Here is a 19,720-nt window from a genome sequence, read left to right as displayed (position 1 = left end):
TGTGTGGGTAACTAATTCACAATACTTCCGCTCAACGTGGCACTGCTGGTCCTTCATCTCCCATGTCTCTTCACCAGGTGGCGGGCGGCCCGGAAATTAAGTGATGTGTTGTGCAGCAGTCAGTGTGAAGTGACTGTGAGTAACACTGATGGTGCTGATGATGCTGCTGCAGAATCGGGAAGCAATTAATTCATAAATATAATGTACTCTATCAGTGTATTATACATACATAAACATGTACATACGTGTATTTGTGTATACATGTATATACATGAGTGTGTGTGCATATATATATATATATATATATATATATACAGCCAGTTCCCAGGAACAAAAGTCCTCCCCCGCTTCCGCTAAGTCCACAGCATGACGCTGGGGCTCCACTGGTGGAGCCAGGTGCGGTGGGGGCCCGTCTCAAGTGCTTCAGCAATCAGTGGGCTTGCTCACAGGTGGATCCCTGGATTCTACAAGTAGTGTCTCAGGGATTCAAGCTGGAATTCGAGACGTCTCCCCCTCGCCGTTTCCTAAAATCTGCCTTGCCAACATCTCCCTTGGACAGGGAGGCTGTGATAGAGGCAAATTCACAAGCTGTATTTGCAGGTATATGCCACACTTAAATGTATGGGTATGGTCTCCATAAAATGAGCGTAGCCTTGCAGGCAAAGACTACCTTACACCCCAGTTCTTGACCCTGCACCAACAGACCTCGGCCACCACAGGGAAAAAAGTACAGTAATTTCCACCATGTTAAGCCCCACACATTAATGCCCTTTGGAACATATTATGTCACTCACCACAATATCTGTGATACACTATGCCCTACAGTAAAGCTTCTAATTACTTTTACAAAAACTGCTCAATGCCAAGAGTTTCACGTGCTGGGTGTCATGCTCATTGCCAGGGGTTTCACTCTCTGGGTGTAATGCTCATTGCCAGGGGGAACGCAGTAGGAGGTGTTATATAGTAAGCACCACTATGGCATAGTATATAGCATTATATATATTGTGAGCACTGGTGATGTTGAGTGCAGTAGAGCTGCTGCTGGGTAATTACAATTTACTACAACCACCAATATATTCTGCTGCACTATATATATGCAAAGCTAATTCTGCTGGGTAATTACAATTGACTACAACCACCAATATATTCTGCTGCACTATATCTATATTTGCAAAGCTAATTCTGCTGGGTAATTACAATTGACTACAACCACCAATATATTCTGCTGCACTATATCTATATATGAAAAGCTAATTCTGCTGAGTAATTACAATTGACTACAACCACCAATATATTCTGCTGCACTATATCTATATATGCAAAGCTAATTCTGCTGGGTAATGCAAATTGAAACATTATTGCATAGTATGTGATTTTTAAGTACTTTTTTAAAGTTTTGAATGATATAGACCCAGTTTAATCTTTGTGGAATGCCTGGTTGCTGTTTTTAAGGTAATTTATTGCCTGGCATTTGAGGGGGTGGGGTGTGGTTACAGATTTCAATTATTGGTTTCACTTGTAATAGTCTTCTACTTAAGTCCAATGGTGTAGGCTGTGCATTTATTGATCTAAGCGTGCATTTTTATCAAAGCGTGATAAAATTGACACATAACAGCAGCGTTCAATCAGCGTTAATTTATCTTCAGCTGATATTGAATGTGAATTGACGTTTCTTCTCTTCTTGTCACCTACAGGTAATTACAATTGACTACAACCACCAATATATTCTGCTGCACTATATCTATATATGCAAAGCTAATTCTGCTGGGTTATGCAAATTGAAACATTATTGCATAGTATGTGATTTTGAAGTACTTTTTTAAAGTTTTGAATGATATAGACCCAGTTTAATCTTTGTGGAATGCCTGGTTGTTGTTTTTAAGGTAATTTATTGCCTGGCATTTGAGGGGGTGGGGTGTGGTTACAGATTTCAATTATTGGTTTCACTTGTAATAGTCTTCTACTTAAGTCCAATGGTGTAGGCTGTGCATTTATTGATCTAAGCGTGCATTTTTATCAAAGCGTGATAAAATTGACACATAACAGCAGTGTTCAATCAGCGTTCAATCGAAGTGAAAAAGAAGGAAAACAGAAGCACACCAATCTAACAAAACAAAGAAAACTGAAGAACTAATAACAAATGTGAGTCACTTACTCCTCAGATCACTCACCTCCTGATTGTTGCATCTGATTACATAGCACAGAACTACCTTACTTGGACATTTCATAAACCATCCATTTCACCTACAAATGCCTGTATCTGTATTATTGTAATTTTGTTTTTTAAGCACAGCTGCACCAATGCAATTTTACCTGCAAACACTTAAAACATCTAACATAATTACCATTGCTTCTTAAACCTCTCACAATACTTTCATTTCTTACACTCCAAATACATTTCTGCACCCACTTTATCTACGCTTTTGACTCATTTCATACTAAATCTACACCCCTTGAGCCTACACTGCTTTTCTCACCTGCATTTCTGCAATTCTTCTGCTCGGATTGCCTTACAGTCTCCTCTCCTACTTCCACTACTTCAACCTATTTACCTACTTAACACTATGTCAAGGTTTTCTTATACTCCCCACATCACTCAGTGTCTACCTAATAATGTATCTTTATCCTTCCCCACTAGTCTCCTCCACCTCCTCCTCTCTCCCCTCCTCTGTCTCCCCTCCATCCCTCTGTTTCCTTCCCCCACCTTTCCTGTTACCCCACTTTCATTCACCTCTGCCCCATGGTCCTGCTACCCCACAACTCAGCCCTGCTCCCTCTCTCCCTTCCCTGTCACCTCCCCACACCCCCATCCACATCACACTGACCTCCCTCCCTGCCCACCTCCTGCAGTTTCCCCTCCTAGCTCAGGCACCCGTACCATCACTACTCTCTCATCATCCCTGCCCTCAAAGTTAATCCCACCTCATCGCTACAGCAACCCTGAAAATCTAATTCACATCTCTCCCACAAACTCATACCCCCTATCCTGTGCCCTCTGGAATGCCAGATCTGTTTGTAACAAACTGGTCCCCACTCATGACCTTTTCATTTCCAACTCCCTACACCTACTAGCCATTACTGAAACTTGGATTATGCCCTCTGACACTACTTCTGCTGCTGCTCTCTCTGCTGGGGGCCTTACATTCACACACACACCCCGACCTGGGGGTCGCCATGGGGGTGGTGTTGGGGTCCTTTTACCTTCTAGTTACTCCTACCAACTCATACCACCAGAACCATCCCTTATATTCTCTACATTTGAGGTCCACGCCATATGCCTCTTCCAACCAGTCCATCTTAGAGTAGCTGTCATTTACCGCCCCCCTGGCACTGCTTCCAAATTCATCGACAACTTTGCTTCCTGGCTTCCTCACTTCCTCTCTTCTGACATTCCCACCATTATCCTAGGCGATTTCAACATCCCTATTGACATCCCCACACAATCCCCTGCCTCTATACTCCTTAACCTCACCTCTTCACTTGGTCTCTCCCAGTGGACCTCCTCACCCTCCCATGTGAATGGGAGCTCACTGGATCTGGTCTTCACTCACCGCTGTGATATTTCTGATTTTTCCAACTCCCCATTTCCCCTCTCTGACCACCACCTGCTCTCCTTCAACCTATCTCTCTCGACTTCCCCATCTCTACCTCCTAAGGCTACCATCACTAAGCGTAACATTGAAGCTATTGACACCACATTCCTTTCCTCCCTGTTTGACTCACTTCTCTCTCCTATTCTCTCTCTCTCATGCCCTGAACAAGCCACTTCCACATACAATGCTTCCCTTACTTCTGCTCTTGACTCTGTTGCTCCACCAACCACTATTCACCCTTGCAAATTAACACCTCAACCCTGGCACACCAAATGCACCAGATATCTGCAAAAATGCTCATGTACTGCTGAGCGACACTGGAGGAAATCACGCTCTAAGGCAGACTTCCTCCATTTCAAACTTATGCTCTCATCCTTCAGTGCTGCCCTTTCTCTTGCTAAACAGTCATACTTCAAGAACCTCATCTCCTCCCAGTCTTCCAACCCCCGGCGCCTCTTTGCCACTCTCAACTCACTCCTCTGCCCACCTCCACCTCGTCTCCCTTCCTCACTCTCTGCTCTTGACTTTGCCACTTACTTCACATCCAAAATTGACTCCATACGTCAGGACATCACATCACACCAGACTATCAGTAACCAGCCTTCTCCCATCCCTTACCAACCCTCCCCATCCCTCGCACCAACTCTGTCATCTTTCTCCCATGCATCTGGAGAGGAAGTCATGGCCCTCATTCGTTCCTGTCCCCTCACCACCTCCCCACTTGACCCTATCCCCTCCCGCCTCCTTTGCCACCTCTCTTCTTCTGCTTGTTCCCATCTTTCCCACCTTCTCAATCTCTCCCTCTCATCAGGCACTGTCCCCTCTGCCTTCAAGCACGCTCTCATCTCTCCTATTCTTAAAAAACCTACCCTTGATCCAAACACTCTCTCCAACTACCGACCCATCTCTCTCCTCCCTTTTGCCTCCAAACTCCTTGAGCGTATTGTCTACAACCGCCTTACTTCCTTTCTTTCCTCACACTCACTGCTTGACCCATTCCTGTCTGGCTTCCGTCCTCTCCACTCCACTGAAACTGCCCTTACAAAAGTATGCAATGACCTCCATGCTGCTAAATCTAAGGGACACTACTCTCTACTTATTCTACTTGATCTCTCTGCTGCTTTTGACACTGTGGACCATCCTCTCCTACTGCAAATCCTTCACTCCATTGGTCTGCGTAACACTGCCCTCTCTTGGTTGTCGTCCTACCTTTCTGACCGTTCATTCTCTGTCTCCTCTCATGACTCCACCTCCCCCTCACTTCCACTAACTGTAGGGGTACCCCAAGGTTCTGTCCTTGGTCCTCTTCTCTTCTCTCTCTATACGTCCTCACTAGGTAAGCTCATTAGTTCTTTTGGTTTCCAATATCATCTCTATGCTGATGACACTCAAATCTATCTTTCCTCTCCAGACCTCTCCCCTACTCTCCTCACTCGTATCTCCAACTGTCTCTCTGCTATCTCTTCCTGGATGTCCCAGCGCTTTCTTAAACTTAACATGTCTAAGACCGAGCTGATCATCTTCCCTCCCTCCCGCATAATCTCACCTCCTACAATCTCATTATCTATTGATGGCACTACTATCTCCTCTACCCCCCAAGCGCGCTGTCTTGGAGTAATCCTTGACTCCTCCCTCTCCTTCAAACCACACATTCAGCACCTCTCACAAACCTGCCGTTTTCATCTAAAAAATATTTCCAGGATCAGACCCTTTCTGACCCAGGATGCTACTAAGACTCTTATCCACTCACTGGTCATCTCCAGACTGGACTGCTGTAATCTCTTCCTGACTGGCATTCCTGACAAATACCTCTCTCCACTCCAATCTATCCTCAATGCTGCTGCCCGGCTCATTTTCCTCACCAAACGCACTACGTCCACCTCTCCTCTCTTACTAGTCCTTCACTGGCTCCCCTTCCCTTTCAGAATCCATTTCAAGCTTCTCACACTTGCTTACAAAGCCCTCACCCACTCCTCTCCCATCTACATCTCTGATCTTATCTTGCTTTACACTCCCACCCGTCCTCTTCGCTCTGCTAATGCACACCGACTCTCCTGCCTACGGATTACTTCCTCCCACTCCTACCTCCAAGATTTTTCACGTGCTGCACCACTTCTCTGGAATTCCCTACCTCTCCCCCTCAGACTCTCCACCTCTCTACAAAACTTCAAACGGGCTCTCAAGACCCACTTCTTCACCAAACCCAGCCAAATCTCATCCTAAACCTCTGTTCCATGCTCTCTATGTACCCCATCTGTCTCACCCCTGTCTGTCTACCCCTCCCTTTTAGAATGTAAGCTCTCACGAGCAGGGCCCTCTTCCCTCATGTGCTTACTCTTTTCTTACTTTAATAATCTTCAGCTGCACCAAATCCAGCAGTCTTCTGCCACCTGATACTTATTCCAGTGTCATCTGCTGATGTAGCTATGTTTATTTACCCTGTACTTGTCCTATATTGTCGTCAACTGTAAGTTGCTGTTTTCCTGTTTGATTATTTGTTTATGTACTCTGTAATTGGGCACTGCGGAACCCTTGTGGCGCCATATAAATAAAGGATAATAATAATAATTAATAATATAATATATAGCAGTATGGTACAGTAGGCCACTGCTCTACCTACCTCTGTGTCGTCAAGTATACTATCCATCCATACCTGTGGTGCATTTTAGAAAAAAACATGTCTCGGCAGAGCAATCTATAAATCCATCATTTTTCAGACAGCAACAGTGGGTATTGTAATAGTCACCCAATCCATCACTTTTATAGGGTTACATGCACCCACATGCTACAGCCTGTCTCAATAATTTTACTGTCACGCTGTGTGTGTTTGTGTTTTTATTTGGGTATTTTTTGTTGTTGTAGAACTAAAGGTACCAGCAAGCCCGTTATTTCCCCGCCTGCTGGTACTTGAGGTTCTCCAAGTACCAGCAAGCGGGGGAGGCTTGCTGGGCCTTATAGTTCCACAACGAAAAAACAATATTCTTTTTTTACACACATGGCTATCAGCCCGGCACCCACCACCCAGGGGTGCTGGGGACAGCCTCGGGCTTCACCCCTGGCCCTTGGGTGCCTCGAGGGGAGGAACCTCTTGATTTAAGGGGTCCCCACTCCTCCAGGGAACCCCGGCCAGGGGTGACTAGTTGGAGGGGTAATGCCAGGGCCGCAGGGACCTACATAAAAGTGTCCCCCGGCTGTGGCATTATCTCTCTGGCTAGTGGAGCCCGGTGCTGGTTTTAAAAATATGGGGGACCCCTACATCTATTGTCCCACGTATTTTTGGAACCTGGACCGGTCTAAGAGCCCGGTGCTGGTTGTCTAAATACGGGGAACCCCTGTCCAATTTTTCCCCCAGTATTTAAATAACCAGGACCGGCTCAAAGAGCCCGAGGCTGGTTATACTAAGGAGGGGGGACCTCACACATTTTTTTTTAACCCATTCAGACCCTTCTCCTTTAAGTTAATGGAAGCCCTGGACAACAAAATTGCATTCATGTCCTCCTCCCTCACCCTTCCCAGTCCCAAACACTCATTTTTTTTTTCTTTAAAAATGTATAATATATAACGAGAACAATGAGCAGGCAGGCAGCGGGCATTGGCGGCATCGGACTGAGATAGAAATTAGTGGTGGAGGGCTGGGTCAGTTGATTGTGGGCGAGTTTGTAAGCCATTGGCGGTGGCAGCGGGTATCGGCTCAGAGGCAGTAGCGGGCATTGGCTAAGGGTCATCGGCAGGATTCGGCGGACATTATGGCTGTAGTGCCTCACTAGCCACTGACCTCACCGCACGCCACTGTGGGACAGATGTAACATGCAGAGAGAGGTAGATTTGGGAGGGGGAATGTCCTAGCATAACTGTTAATTGCAGTGTAATACTGTAATTTAGCTGTGCAGCATTTGTGACTAAATGTCAAAGAAGCCAGTATTTACCCTGCATGCAAAACAATAAATGTATTTGAACATACCTCCCAACTATCCCAATTTTTGCAGGACAGTCACTTTTTTGGGGAATGTCCAGCTAACCCAAACAACCCCCCCCCCCCTTCCCATGGGGAAGGGGGGGGGGGGGGTGGAAGGCTCCCTGTAGCTTGTTGCTCTGCAAATATGCACATTGTGGGTAATTCAGACCTGATCGCTAGGGTGTGTTTTTTGCATCCCTGTAATCAGGTAGTTGTCGCCTACAGCGGAAGGGAAAATTTGCTGTGCAGGTGTGTGATCACATGTGCACAAGAGCTGCACAGCTCAGCACTTACTCAGCCATTGAGGTGACGTCACAAATCCTCCCACAAAACGCCGGGTCCCTCCAGTGTTTTTCCGGACACTCCCTAGAAACATTTAGTTGCCACCCACACAAACACCCTCTTCTTGTCAATCTTCTTGTGATCTCCGGACCGTCGCACTTACGCATTGTGGCGCATACGCATGTGCAGTGCAAACCAGATTGCCCGCTGGGTGAAAATAAATTGAAGCGATCTGGTCTGAATAAGCCTCAATCTCTATTCACGGGAGACAGAGGGGCTGGGGCATGGCCAGCAGCTCACAGAGCACCTATAATGACAAAAATGGGAGACATGGCTCATGATCGCGATATACCTGCGAAGGTACGCCCTCTACTGATTGACAGGCAGAGGCATTCGCATTTTCTGCGGGGCACCCGGAGAAAATGTAGGCACACGCACAGGATGGACCCTGCGTATATGCCCCCATCCTCTTCATAGTTTTTGCGGTTGGAACGCGTATTACTATCCAAACTGAATTAGGCCCTATGTCTTATATACACGAGCAGTGTGAAAACATCAATCGATGGGGGTAATTCCAAGTTGATCGCAGCAGGAATTTTGTTAGCAGTTGGGCAAAACCATGTGTACTGCAGGGGAGGCAGATATAACATGTGCAGAAAGAGTTAGATTTGGGTGAGTTATTTTGTTTCTGTGCAGGGTAAATACTGACTGCTTTATTTTTACACTGCAAATTAGATTGCAGATTGAACACACCACACCCAAATCTAACTCTCTCTGCACATGTTAAATCTGCCTTCCCTGCAGTGCACATAGGTGGTCATTCCGAGTTGTTCGCTCTGTAATTTTCTTCGCATCGCAGCGATTTTCCGCTTAATGCGCATGCGCAATGTTCACACTGCGACTGCGCCAAGTAAATTTGCTATGCAGTTAGGAATATTACTCACGGTTTTTTCATCGTTCTGGTGATCGTAATGTGATTGACAGGAAGTGGGTGTTTCTGGGCGGAAACAGGCCGTTTTAGGGGCGTGTGGGAAAAAATGCTACCGTTTCTGGGAAAAACGCGGGAGTGGCTGGAGAAACGGAGGAGTGTCTGGGCGAACGCTGGGTGTGTTTGTGACGTCAAACCAGGAACGACAAGCACTGAACTGATCGCACTGGCAGAGTAAGTCTCAAGCTACTCAGAAACTGCACAGAGATGTCTTATCGCAATATTGCAAATCTTTCGTTCGCAATTTTAAGATGCTAAGATTCACTCCCAGTAGGCGGCAGCTTAGCGTGTGCAATGCTGCTAAAAGCAGCTTGCGAGCGAACAACTCGGAATGAGGGCCATGGGGGGTAATTCTGAGTTGATCGCAGCAGGATTTTTGTTAGCAGTTGGGCAAAACCATGTGCACTGCATTTACGAACAGATGATTTTTTATATAAATTTTAAAATGTTAGTAAATGTGTGTTTTTTTTTCAACCTGGAAGCCCAACATCGATTAAGATCGATCTTAAATAGACCCCTGGGTTTTAAGGATAACCATGGTTGAGTCCAATGGTTAATTCACATTGACCGAAGTTCTAATTAAGTCACCTGTGCTCAAGCATGATATCCTTAAAATCTGGATTGCAATGACAGCATTTTGGAACTATGCCTAAGGGTTTAATTTTTACATTTATCCACTGACAATAAATCTACCTACAATATCCCTGTAACTGTTATGATTACAGTACTTCACTAAATAATTTAATTTGCTGAACCTTCTGTAAAAAGAAATATTAAGCTGCTGTAATTCCCAGATGCAGCAAATTTGTTAGCTAGTGGGCAAAACCATGTGCACTGCAGGGTTGGGGGGGGGGGGGGGGCAGATATAACATTTGCAGAGAGATTTAGGTGGGTTATATTGTTTGTGTGCAGGGTAAATACTGGCTGTTTTGTTTTTACACTGCAATTTAGATTTCAGTTTGAACACACCGCACCAAAATCTAACTCTCTCTGCACATATTATACACCCCCCCCCCTGCAGTGTACATGGTTTTAGCTAATAAATTTGCTGCTGTGATCAGATCTGAGTTAAGCCCTATGTATTTGGCACTGGCAAAGGGTTAGAGGCCTTGCTGTAGAGCTCACACCTTTCTTATCATGCATTGTAATATTTCCTATGTCCTGATGTTGTGCTCTCTGCTCCATCCAAGTAAACAGCAATGTAGCATGGCTATCAAAGAGCGTGAAGATTGCAGATTTCCTGGGATTAATGCTAAGGAATGCTATTCCAGAGGCTGCTGCTTTAATTCAAGTGTCACTGGGGTTAAATGGTGTTTTTACCTTAAAAACACAGGTAGAGTATATAGTACAGTGGTAAAGTGGGAGCATGTAGTGCTATTGATTACAGATTTGATGGAGCTTAAACATGGATAAGGTCCATGGCTCTAAGAGTTTATCTTGTGTATCCTTTATTCTTAGTCATGGTCAGATAAGATTAGAAAATACCATTTAAGTGGAAATTTCCTGTTAGCTGTTTTTCAGTTTGCTCAACTGTCTGATTAACTGGTCCTAAAAAAGGACCAAAGGAGCTAAATTGCCCTGTGATCTAGCTAAATTGCCCCAGTTAAAAAAAAAAAAAAAACTAAGCTGCTGTAATTCCTGGATGTTTCCTTACTGCATCAACAGGAAGTGACAAGAAACAATGTAATGTGGAACCGTACAGCAGAAGGGATTGCGGATACCCCACAATAAGTGCAGCGGAATGTAAGAAGAGGAATTGTTGCTTTGACTGCAGCATTCCCGGGGTTAACTGGTGTTTCTTCAAGTCACAAGGTATGGAGCTGCTGTATAGTTACTCGCAAGTCAGTAGTTGTATGATGCTCACACCTGTTAAACTGGATACACACAGAATGCCCTACACAGGGGGTGAAATGAGCGCCCCCCCCCCCCCCCCCCCCCCCGTACGCTCAGCACACATCACGCTGTGCTGAGCGGGGGCAGAGATGTGTGCTGAGCAGTTCGCTCAGCACACATCTCTCCCCAAAATCAGGCCGTGAATGCGGACCTTTAAACTGGATCCACACTTAGATTATCTGTCCAATTTTTTTTTTCTAGTTGAAACAAAATTATGCTAATATGTGGCAGCAAATGACAATTGACCATTTGCTCACAAACACTGGAAAACATCCAAAAATGGTCATTTAGATAAATTGGTTAAATCCATTTCATTTAGCTAATTTATCCAAACTACCTTTATTGTATCTCTGTGGGTGAATGATGTGTGGGTCAGTGTTGAGGGTGGTGGAGGAGATGGGTAATAGGCACAGCAGGGTGTGGACAGTCAAATAGTGTGCTTAGAGGTTCAGAGTCATTGTATGAGACTCTGGCAACAGTGACTTGATGAGTCTGGTGTCCATAGGGTGGGACGCATTAACCTTTTTATGCTATTGAAATAGTTCTCCTCCTGACCGACGCAGTTCCTTGCTCCGAGGTTGGTGTATTGTCCTGTTGCAGAGCCTCTCCACTGTGGTCACAGTGAGCTGTGTGGTGTTGCTGGCGCATGCCAATCTCCCCCCAACCTCCCTCTTGCATTTCAGACCTACGTACGCATGATGGGATCTTGTATGATATGCGCGTGTGCTGTAGAGATGAAAGTGGGGGTGAGGAGGCAGATCGTGAGATGGGGAAACTTTGTGGACTGTTAGCGAAGGGGAGCACTGGGCAATCTGAGTTGCAAAGAGGGCAGCAGAAGAGGTTATTGCATGTGCACTGGTGACAGGTCCATCCTTGGTGGCCAGCCTCAGTGGTAAAGGGGTACATGAGCTAGTGTCCCTTGGCCAGCCATGTACCATGGCCACCTCCCTACCTCCTATATATTCTCCCTGATCTGTCACTTTGTTACGGTCTGCTGCTGGCACTGGTGTATCGTCCTGCAGATGCCGTCTCCGCCCATTGCTGTGACTTCCCCCAGAGTTAGCCACACAGAGTGACAGATCTGGGAAAATATATAGGAGATCATTACTTTCACTTGCAGCCTACCTTATTTTTTGCAGCCTAGCATGCTCCTGACCCCTTCTCTCACTAATACTTATACAACATTCATGAACTCATCTTAAGGTTTCTTTATTATTCAGTCACACTGTCTTGGATCCAAACCATTTCCTGTGGCATTGCAGTCAAACAATTGAGCTATTTACCCTTGCATAGAAAGGTATAATCTAAGCTAGAGAATTCTATTTGGAGCTCACCTTGTACTTTGTGAAGAAATAATCAGCTTTGTGGCTGAGCAGATATATGGAGTGTGTGGCTGCACACTGCATTGATCTGCTGAGTTGCAATGCTAATAATTTTTTTTTTGCAAAGTACCAATAGCTTCATTGTGAAGGTGGAAAGAAGGGTGTTACGGCATGGAATGTACAAACTGCGAGACCCTGCTGGTAGCACCTTTGTCTATTTAGTAGGAAGGGCACGTAACAGCCGGGGGGCAATGGAGGAAGCCCCTTTAGGGCTGGAGCCCGGCGGCAACTGACTCCGTTGTCTCTGGCAGTTCCGCCCCTGGACTAGAGGAATGGTCAAGAACATGGCAACATTTAATGCCAAAAAATGCAAAATCATACACGTCTCAAAAATGCAAAGGCTAACTATAATATTAAGGGCATTATAATGGCAAGAGGAAAGCTATCTAAGTATTACTATTTCAGGTGAGCAATGTAACAAAGCAATAGGAAAGGCAAGTCAGATGCTTGTTTGCATAGGTTAAAGAACCAGTAGCAGAAAAAAGTAATACAGGTTGAGTATCCCATATCCAAATATTCCGAAATACGGAATATTCCGAAATACGGACTTTTTTGAGTGAGACTGAGATAGTGAAACCTTTGTGTTTTGATGGCTCAGTGTACACAAACTTTGTTTAATACTCAAAGTTATTAAAAATATTGTATTAAATGAACTTCAGACTGTGTGTATAAGGTGTATATGAAACATAAATGAATTCTGTGAATGTACACACACTTTGTTTAATGCACAAAGTTATAAAAAATATTGGCTAAAATGACCTTCAGGCTGTGTGTATAAGGTGTATATGAAACATAAATGCCTTCTGTGCTTAGATTTAGGTCCCATCACCATAATATCTCGTTATGGTATGCAATTATTCCAAAATACAGAAAAATCCGATATCCAAAATTCCTCTGGTCCCAAGCATTTTGGATAAGGGATACTCAACCTGTAATGCCACTGTATAGGTCCTTGGTACAGCCACATTTAGAATCCTGTGTTCAGTTCCAGAAGCCATATCTCCAGAAGGCTGTAAATACATTAGGGCAACTAAAATTGTGCATGGCCTACATCACAAAACTTACCTGGAAATACTAAAAAATGTTGATGTGTATAGTTTGGAGAAGGGAAGAGGGAACATACAGTAATAGAAACATTTAAATATATAGGGAGGAATGTAATAGGGTGTGAGAATCAGAAAGTGAGAGATTTTGTGTTTTTTCCTGTTGTTTTTTTTTTTTTTTGTTTGATTGTTTGTTTTTAAAGTGGCAATCCTTTACATGGCAAAACCAGGTTGATATTTGCCATGTAAAGGATTGCCACCGTGGGCATGTGTAGAAGGGGCACTGCTACTGTTGGCATTATGTGTGTAAGCTGCACTGATATGGTGGTTATGTGTATAAAGGGCACTGCGACTGTGGGTATTATTATTATTATTATTACATGCGGTGTAATGACAATAAGATAGTGCTACTGTGTGGCGTATTTTGATTTGGGGTGCTATTGTGTGGCCATGCCCCTTCCTTGTGATACCACACCTTCTTTTTTTAAGGAGCGCACTGTCCCTTTATTAAGTATTGGAGAGAGGGCCCAAATTAATAGTTTGCAGGGAGGCGCCAAACACCCTAGCACTGGCCCTTTGGTAGGGGACAGGATTTGCTTCTGCTTGTGCACATATGTTATGATTGCCAGCCAACAGCACTGGTTTTGCCTATAACACTAACTATAAATATTTTGAATTGGTCCTGGACCACCAATCCAAGGCACCCCTGCAAGTGTCCTGAGGCACCCCAGGGTGCAGTTTGAGAACCACTGGTCTAGTGAGTACCCAGGATAATTATTGTAGCTGGTCTGCGGGTAACAGCTCTCAGATCCACTTCTAGAAAAAATGCAGCAATGTAATTTGAGTGACAAACTGCAGAGATGAACCCTTTCTGTGACTGCTGCACAGGGATCACACAAACTCTATTCATAGGGCTGACTTCACTTAGGGGAGATGTTCTCACCCCGCAAAGAAGTGCGAGTATATACCGCACTTACGGTACCATTGGATTTACAGATATTTTCTTGCAATACACTATGGGGGTCATTCTGAGTTGATTGCTCGCTAGCAGTTTTTAGCAGCCATGCAAACGCATTGTCGCTGCCCACTGGAGAGTGTATATTCACTTTGGAGAAGTGCGAATACTTGAGTAGCAGAGCGCCTGCAAAATCGTTTCAAAATAAGACCAGCACTGTAGTTACACTTCGTGTGCGTTGATTCTAACAACTGAGGGACGGCTTTTGATGTCACACACGCATCCAGCGAATGCCCAGCCACGTCTGCATTTCTTCTGCCACGCCTGCATTTTTCCAAGCACTCCCTGAAAACGGTCAGTTGACACCCAGAAACGCCCTCTTTCTGTCAATCTCCTTGTGGCCTGTTCTGTGATTGGAATAATCGCTAGAACTAGTGCAAAACCACAATGGACTTTGTACCCGTACGATGCGCATGCACATTACGGAGCATGCGCATGCACAGATTAGCCATTTTTTTTCAACTGATTGCTACGCAGCGAACAACGGCAGCAAGCGATCAACTCGGAATGACCCCCTATATACATAGAAACATGGATTTTTACTGCAGAAATTATGGTTAGTTTAGGGGTATCGGTTAGGGTCAACAGAGGTGTAGCTAGGGGTCCAAGCGCCCCTGGCAAAGTAAGGGACTGGCGCCCCCCCTTTCGATAAAGCATTGCAGTCCATTGGCGGTTACCATGTTGGAGCCACAGCAACTGACCCCCTCCCCCACACGCTGCCCTACATCATCGGCTGGGATTCACTGTTGGTGTGAAGCCACTGGGAACATTCTGGTAGCATTAGCAGCAGTCTGTGTCATAGATAGGGAAGGCAGAAGGTTAACTAGCTAATAGCAGTCTGTTGGCAGCAGAGGCTGGGCGGGGGGCTGAGAATGAGCCAACGCTGATCAGTGTCCAGTTTGCTCAGACAAAAATATTTTGTGATCAGGGCTGGTTCTAGACCAAAGGAGCCAATGGCAAAAATTTCCTTTGGCACCCCCCCCCCCCCCACACACACACACACCAAAAAAGAACATATCCCAGTTTAACATAACGCTATGTGGTGCAAGGTGTGGAGCTGGTCACTTGTATCAGACCTCTGACATTTGCCTTTTCACCCATATTGCATACTTTTTCTTGCAGGTTGTGTCTTAATTCAAGAAGTGTTCTAAGTACTTCAGCTTAGTATCTTTACTGACCCCTCTTTACCCCACACTACATAACTGACCCCTCTATACCCTACACTACATCACTGACCTTTCTATAACCATCACTGCATTACTAACCCCTCTATTAGAGATGTGCACTTGAAATTTTTCGGGTTTTGTGTTTTGGTTTTGGGTTCGGTTCCGCGGCCGTGTTTTGGGTTCGACCGCGTTTTGGCAAAACCTCACCGAATTTTTTTTGTCGGATTCGGGTGTGTTTTGGATTCGGGTGTTTTTTTCAAAAAACACTAAAAAACAGCTTAAATCATAGAATTTGGGGGTCATTTTGATCCCAAAGTATTATTAACCTCAAAAACCATAATTTCCACTCATTTTCAGTCTATTCTGAACGCCTCACACCTCACAATATTATTTTTAGTCCTAAAATTTGCACCGAGGTCGCTGGATGACTAAGCTAAGCGACCCTAGTGGCCGACACAAACACCTGGCCCATCTAGGAGTGGCACTGCAGTGTCACGCAGGATGGCCCTTCCAAAAAACACTCCCCAAACAGCACATGACGCAAAGAAAAAAAGAGGCGCAATGAGGTAGCTGTGTGAGTAAGCTAAGCGACCCTGGCGGCCGACACAAACACCTGGCCCATCTAGGAGTGGCACTGCAGTGTCACGCAGGATGGCCCTTCCAAAAAACACTCCCCAAACAGCACATGACGCAAAGAAAAAAAGAGGCGCAATGAGGTAGCTGTGTGAGTAAGATAAGCGACCCTAGTGGCCGACACAAACACCTGGCCCATCTAGGAGTGGCACTGCAGTGTCACGCAGGATGGCCCTTCCAAAAAACACTCCCCAAACAGCACATGACACAAAGAAAAAAAGAGGCGCAATGAGGTAGCTGTGTGAGTAAGATAAGCGACCCTAGTGGCCGACACAAACACCTGGCCCATCTAGGAGTGGCACTGCAGTGTCACGCAGGATGGCCCTTCAAAAAAATACTCCCCAAACAGCACATGACGCAAAGAAAAATGAAAGAAAAAAAGAGGTGGAAGATGGAATTGTCCTTGGGCCCTCCCACCCACCCTTATGTTGTATAAACAGGACATGCACACTTTAACCAACCCATCATTTCAGTGACAGGGTCTGCCACACGACTGTGACTGAAATGACGGGTTGGTTTGGACCCCCACCAAAAAAGAAGCAATTAATCTCTCCTTGCACAAACTGGCTCTACAGAGGCAAGATGTCCACCTCATCATCATCCTCCGATATATCACCGTGTACATCCCCCTCCTCACAGATTATCAATTCATCCCCACTGGAATCCACCATCTCAGCTCCCTGTGTACTTTGTGGAGGCAATTGCTGCTGGTCAATGTCTCCACGGAGGAATTGATTATAATTCATTTTAATGAACATCATCTTCTCCACATTTTCTGGAAGTAACCTCGTACGCCGATTGCTGACAAGGTGAGCGGCGGCACTAAACACTCTTTCGGAGTACACACTTGTGGGAGGGCAACTTAGGTAGAATAAAGCCAGTTTGTGCAAGGGCCTCCAAATTGCCTCTTTTTCCTGCCAGTATAAGTACGGACTGTGTGACGTGCCTACTTGGATGCGGTCACTCATATAATCCTCCACCATTCTTTCAATGGGGAGAGAATCATATGCAGTGCCAGTAGACGACATGTCCGACTCCGTAATCGTTGTCAGGTCCTTCAGTCCGGACCAGATGTCAGCATCAGCAGTCGCTCCAGACTGCCCTGCATCACCGCCAGCGGGTGGGCTCGGAATTCTGAGCCTTTTCCTCGCACCCCCAGTTGCGGGAGAATGTGAAGGAGGAGATGTTGACAGGTCGCGTTCCGCTTGACTTGACAATTTTCTCACCAGCAGGTTTTTGAACCCCAGCAGACTTGTGTGTGCCGGAAAGAGAGATCCAAGGTAGGTTTTAAATCTAGGATCGAGCACGGTGGCCAAAATGTAGTGCTCTGATTTCAACGGATTGACCACCCGTGAATCCTTGTTAAGCGAATTAAGGGCTCCATCCACACGTCCCACATGCCTAGCGGAATCGCTCTGTGTTAGCTCCTCCTTCAATGTCTCCAGCTTCTTCTGCAAAAGCCTGATGAGGGGAATGACCTGACTCAGGCTGGCAGTGTCTGAACTGACTTCACGTGTGGCAAGTTCAAAGGGCAGCAGAACCTTGCACAACGTTGAAATCATTCTCCACTGCGCTTGAGACAGGTGCATTCCACCTCCTATATCGTGCTCAATTGTATAGGCTTGAATGGCCTTTTGCTGCTCCTCCAACCTCTGAAGCTTCAGATGATGGCAGGGCAGGTTCAGGCGTTTTTGGTGTTGCTCCAGCCTTCTGTACGTGGTGCCTGTACGCCGAAAGTGTCCCGCAATTCTTCTGGCCACCGACAGCATCTCTTGCACGCCCCTCTCGTTTTTTAAATAATTCTGCACCACCAAATTCAAGGTATGTGCAAAACATGGGACGTGCTGGAATTTGCCCATATTTAATGCACACACAATATTGCTGGCGTTGTCCGATGCCACAAATCCACAGGAGAGTCCAATTGGGGTAAGCCCTTCCGCGATAATCTTCCTCAATTGCCGTAAGAGGTTTTCAGCTGTGTGCGTATTCTGGAAACCGGTGATACAAAGCGTAGCCTGCCTAGGAAAGAGTTGGCGTTTGCGAGATGCTGCTACTGGTGCCGCCGCTGCTGTTCTTGCGGCGGGAGTCCATACATCTACCCAGTGGGCTGTCACAGTCATATAGTCCTGACCATGCCCTGCTCCACTTGTCCACATGTCCGTGGTTAAGTGGACATTGGGTACAACTGCATTTTTTAGGACACTGGTGAGTCTTTTTCTGATGTCCGTGTACATTCTCGGTATCGCCTGCCTAGAGAAGTGGAACCTAGATGGTATTTGGTAACGGGGGCACACTACCTCAAGAAATTGTCTAGTTCCCTGTGAACTAACGGCGGATACCGGACGCACGTCTAACACCAACATAGTTGTCAAGGCCTCAGTTATCCGCTTTGCAACAGGATGACTGCTGTGATATTTCATCTTCCTCGCAAAGAACTGTTGGACAGTCAATTGCTTGGTGGAAGTAGTAAAAGTGGGCTTACGACTTCCCCTCTGGGATGACCATCGACTCCCAGCAGCAACAACAGCAGCGCCAGCAGCAGTAGGCGTTACACGCAAGGATGCATCGGAGGAATCCCAGGCAGGAGAGGACTCGTCAGAATTGCCAGTGACATGGCCTGCAGGACTATTGGCATTCCTGGGGAAGGAGGAAATTGACACTGAGGGAGTTGGTGGGGTGGTTTGCGTGAGCTTGGTTACAAGAGGAAGGGATTTACTGGTCAGTGGACTGCTTCCGCTGTCGCCCAAAGTTTTTGAACTTGTCACTGACTTATTATGAATGCGCTGCAGGTGACGTATAAGGGAGGATGTTCCGAGGTGGTTAACGTCCTTACCCCTACTTATTACAGCTTGACAAAGGCAACACACGGCTTGACACCTGTTGTCCGCATTTCTGTTGAAATACTTCCACACCGAAGAGCTGATTTTTTTGGTATTTTCACCAGGCATGTCAATGGCCATATTCCTCCCACGGACAACAGGTGTCTCCCCGGGTGCCTGACTTAAACAAACCACCTCACCATCAGAATCCTCCTGGTCAATTTCCTCCCCAGCGCCAGCAACACCCATATCCTCCTCATCCTGGTGTACTTCAACACTGACATCTTCAATCTGACTATCAGGAACTGGACTGCGGGTGCTCCTTCCAGCACTTGCAGGGGGCGTGCAAATGGTGGAAGGCGCATGCTCTTCACGTCCAGTGTTGGGAAGGTCAGGCATCGCAACCGACACAATTGGACTCTCCTTGTGGATTTGGGATTTCGAAGAACGCACAGTTCTTTGCTGTGCTTTTGCCAGCTTGAGTCTTTTCATTTTTCTAGCGAGAGGCTGAGTGCTTCCATCCTCATGTGAAGCTGAACCACTAGCCATGAACATAGGCCAGGGCCTCAGCCGTTCCTTGCCACTCCGTGTGGTAAATGGCATATTGGCAAGTTTACGCTTCTCCTCCGACAATTTTATTTTAGATTTTTGAGTCCTTTTTTTACTGATATTTGGTGTTTTGGATTTTACATGCTCTGTACTATGACATTGGGCATCGGCCTTGGCAGACAACGTTGCTGGCATTTCATCATCTCGGCCATGACTAGTGGCAGCAGCTTCAGCACGAGGTGGAAGTCGATCTTGATATTTCCCTATTTTTGGAACCTCAACATTTTTGTTCTCCATATTTTAATAGGCACAACTAAAAGGCACCTCAGGTAAACAATGGAGATGGATGGATACTAGTATACTTATGGATGACGAGCGACTGCCGACACAGAGGTAGCTACA

The sequence above is a fragment of the Pseudophryne corroboree genome, unplaced genomic scaffold (assembly GCF_028390025.1).
Source record: "Pseudophryne corroboree isolate aPseCor3 unplaced genomic scaffold, aPseCor3.hap2 scaffold_221, whole genome shotgun sequence".
NCBI classification, from domain to species: domain Eukaryota; kingdom Metazoa; phylum Chordata; class Amphibia; order Anura; family Myobatrachidae; genus Pseudophryne; species Pseudophryne corroboree.
This window is presented reverse-complemented; position numbering follows the sequence as displayed.